This window comes from Choloepus didactylus (genome assembly GCF_015220235.1).
Source record: "Choloepus didactylus isolate mChoDid1 chromosome 23 unlocalized genomic scaffold, mChoDid1.pri SUPER_23_unloc1, whole genome shotgun sequence".
Lineage (NCBI taxonomy): Eukaryota > Metazoa > Chordata > Mammalia > Pilosa > Megalonychidae > Choloepus > Choloepus didactylus.
The window spans coordinates 72,117-76,725 of NW_023637590.1; positions in this window are offsets into that span (position 1 = coordinate 72,117).

Genomic DNA, 4,609 nt, shown 5'->3' on the forward strand with positions numbered 1-4,609 from the left:
AGAGGTTCTACCCAACAAGATTGTGTTAAAAGATCATGGCTTTTCTGGTGTCCATAACAGTTTCAAATCAGCACACTTTCCAATTTGGATACATTTTACTTGTCTTCGTATATTATTCTGGCTGGAATTTCTTGCACAATGTTGAATAACAGTGGTGATAGGGGGCATCTTGTCTCATTACTGATCTTAAGGTGAAGACTTTTAGTCTCTCACCATGGAGTACTATGCTGGCTGTTTGTTTTTCATATGCACCCATTATCTTATTGAAGAAGTTTCCTTTAATTCCTATTTTGATGTGTTTTTTTTCAAAAAGGGATACAAGATGGCAGAGTGATGAGTTGTGGAATTTAGTTACTCCTTTAGGAGAGCTGGTAATTAGCCAGGAACTGTAAGAAACAGCATTTTCAGGACCTCAAGTGACCAGTCATGCATCATATACTAGTCTGAAATGGGCAGAATAGCTGAGATCACAGCAAAACCTGTAAGTTTCCCCAGCCTGGTGTCTGGCACCTCTCCCCAACCCACCCCATGTGCAGGGGACTATCTCATAGCTAGCTTCCTGAGGTAAAAAAATCTGCTGGGAGAGGATCCAAAATGGCATATTAGGAGAGATAGAGGAAAATTCTTCTCCATGAAACACACTAGATAAAAGACAGGAAGTGTTCCAGAATAAGTTCCAGGGTCCACCAGCTGAGCAAGGACTTATATTTCCATAGTGATTGAGCAATTGGAGAAGCAAAGAGCCTGTGTTTGGACTCATGTAAGTCTTTGGTCTGGAGAGCTGCTGGGAAGGCAGCCAGACACATGCTGTGGTTGGAGGTGAGTCAGAGTGGGACTTGAGGAGTGGTCAGGGAGATGGCAGTGGGAGATGGGAGTGCCTTCCATGCCTCAGGCACATGCCTCAGTAACAGGCATGGGTGATAGCCCTTTACACACCCACAGCTGAAGGCCCCCAAGTTAGGGACAAGCCACTACAGCAAATGGATGATTGCAAAAGTAGGTTATATTCCATGCACCATGCAAACTTTGAAGAGGCTGGGAGCCACCCCTTCAGAGTGCTGCCGTTGAGAGTCTCCTCAAGGGAATTTGGGATTCAGCTGGCTTTTGACAGTGCAACACCTACCCTGCAGAAGCCCCCAGGGTACAGAGCTGAGAGGCAGGGGAGCCAAACCAGAAATGACAGGAGCCCTACACCAAGCCTAGGGACTTGTGGGTCCATAGCACAGAGGGACTGAAGGGAGTCTGAGCTGGAGGAGAGGACACTTTCTGCATCCCCAGGGTATCAAAGCTGCAACCCCAGGAATGGCTGGGAGTACTGGATCTTAAAGCCCTCTTCCCTGCCAAACTGCACAGGGCACAACCCCAACCACAGGGCTGGTGATCCCCATTGCACATGGAAAATTGGTACACTGATTGGACATCAACATTGTTTGGACCTTCACTCTCTGTACAATTGAAGCTGGGGAGACATAGATTGATTGTAAGAGGTCTCTCAGTAGCACCATCTGCTGGTAGGTCAGGGAAAGGGCACTGCATCAAGCTGTAGCTCTGTCAAATTATAGATAACTGTTTAAATAACTCTGCATATCCACAAAGAACCCTATCAAGACAGACAAATGCCAGGAGGCCAAAAACAACAGAAAATTATAAAACATATGAAGAAACAAGAAGATCTGGATAACCCAAATGCCCAAATCAAATAATCAGAGGAGATATGGAACTTGGGAAATTAATCAAAGAAATAATCACAAACACCAATTCCATGGCTCAAGAAATAAAGAACATCAAGGAGACCTTAGAAGAACAGAAAGAAAAATTTGCAAGAGTAAATAAAAAAATAGACAATCTTATGGAAACAAAAGAAATTTTGGTCAAATAAAAAAGATTCTAGATATGCACAGTACTTGATTAGGGAAAGCTGAGGAAACAATAAGGGAACTGGAATAGTGCCAGTTAGAAAGTGAATGTTCAAAAGAAAGAATGGAGAAAAAATAAAAAAGAAATTCAAAATGGATCTCAGGGATATGATGGACAACATGAAGCATGCAAATATAAGAATCAGTGGTGTCCCAGAAGGAGAAAAGAAGGGTAAAGGACTAGGAAGAGTATTCAAAGATATTGTTGGAGAGAACTTCCCAATGCTTCTAAATGATATAAATATGCAAACCATAGATGCCCAATGAATTGACTAGGATTCTCTAAAGAAACAGGGTAAATGAGATACCTATAAATATCATTTTATAAAAGTGTCTCATACAATTGTGGGTATGCACGATTCCAAATTCCCTAGGCCAGGCAGTGAACTTGCAATGCCAATGAAGGTGTTCATGAACTCCTCAGGAAGTGAACTGGCCACTCTGATGAAGGTGTTCAATAAATTCCTCAGGAAATGCTTCACTGGATAGCCAAAGAAGAAAGGAAGGTCATCTCACTTTCTCACTTAAAAGTCTTCAATGGATTGGATTAAATCCAGCTGATTGAATCTTCTCATTGCAGAAGACATGCTTTTCTTGGATGTAATCAGTCATAGCTGCAGCCAATTGACTGATGATATAATAAATCAGCCTTCTGGTTTATTAACTAGCTGCAAATGTCTTTGCAATAACAGGCCAGTCCTTGCTTGAGCACACACCTGGACACCATCACCTGGCCAAGTTGACTCATGAACCTAACCATCACACTCAATGAACCCTATAGACTAGAAATGACCCTGAACACTAGAAATGACCTAACTGAAGAGAAACTCAAGAAAATATTCCATTCTCAATAGCAACTAAAAAAATCAAGTACCTAGGAATAAACTTAACCAAAGATGTAAAAAATTTATGCATAGAATATTATGTAACCTTACCAAAAGAAATAGAAGGGACATAAAAAGATGGAAAAATATTATGTGTTCATGGAAAAGAAGACTAAATATAATTAAGATGTCAATTCTACCTAAACTCATGTACAGATTCAATGCAATTCCAATCAAAATTCCAAAACCTACTTTGCAGACTTTGAAAAACTAGTGATCAAATTTATTTGGAAGGGAAAGATGCTTCAAATTGCTAAAAACATTCTAAAAAAGAAATTAAAAGTGGGAGGACTTACCCTTCCTGACTTTGAAAATTACTATAAAGCCACAGTAGTCAAAACAGCATGGTACTAACACAAAGGTAGAAATATTGATCAATGGAATTGAATTGAGAATTCAGAGATAGACCCTCAGATCTATGGCCAACTGATCTTTGATAAGTCTCCCAAAACCATTAATCTGGGACATAACAATCTCTTCAATAAATTGTGCTGGGAGAACTGGATATCCATATCCAAAAGAATGAAAAAGGACACCTACCTGACACATGCAAAAATTAACACAAATTGGATTAAAGACCTCAATATAAAAGACAGCAACATAAAACTCCTGGAAGACAATGTAGGGAATCATCTTCAAGACCTTGTATTAGGAGGTCACTTCTTAGACTTTACATCCAAAGCACAAATAACAGAAGAAAAAATAGATAAATGGGAACTCCTTAAAATTGACAGCTCCTGTACCTCAAAGGAATTTGTCAAAAAAGTGAAGAGGCAGCCAACTTAATGGGAAAAATTTGGAAACCATGAATTGGACAAAAGACTGATAGCTTGCATATATAAAGAAATCCTACAACTCAATGACAATAGTACAGACAGCCCAATTATAAATGGGCAAAAGATATGAAAGGGCATTTCACTGAAAAATAAATACAAATAGCTTAAAAAAAAAACACATGAAGAAATGTTCCTTTGCTATCTATTAGAGAGATGCAAATTAAGACCACAATAAGATATCATCTCACACCAATTAGAATGGCTGCCATTAAACAAACAGGAAACTACAAATGCTGGAGAGGATGTGGAGAATTTGGAATGCTTATTCATTGTTGGTGGGATTGCATAATGCTACAGCCAGTCTGGAAGACAGTCTATCAGTTCCTTAGAAAACTAGATATCAAGTTATACTTTGATCCAGCAATTTCACTTCTCAGTATATACCCAGAAGATTTGAAAGCAATGACATTAACATATTTTGCACACCAATATTCTTAGTGGAATTATTCACAATTGCCAAGGAGTGGAAACAACCCAACTGCCCTTCAACAGAAGAGTGGATAAACAAAATGTGGTATATACACAATGGAATTCTACATGGTAGTAAGAAGGAATGATGTCATGAAACATGACAACATGGATGAACCTTGAAGACATAATGCTGAGTGAAATAAGCCAGACACAAAAAGAGAGATAATGTATGTTACCACTGTTGTGAACTCCATGAAAAATGTAAAGTTAATATTTTATACTGCAGAATATGGGGGACTTAGAGATAGATAGCAACTAGTGAAGGGAGAACAATAATCCACTAAGAACAGTTAAACTATTGAGGGTAATCTCAATGTTATGGAATGCTCAAGAATAATTACAGTTTGTAAACTTTCTTGATATGGTAGGATCATGTCGGAAGCAATCTGCTTGTTTTGGTTATTTGTTTTACTTATTCCTTTGTTTTATTATGGTTTGTTAATTTTCTTGGGGTATAGTAAGGACAAGTTGGAAGCAATAAAGTTATTTTAGCTTATTTGTT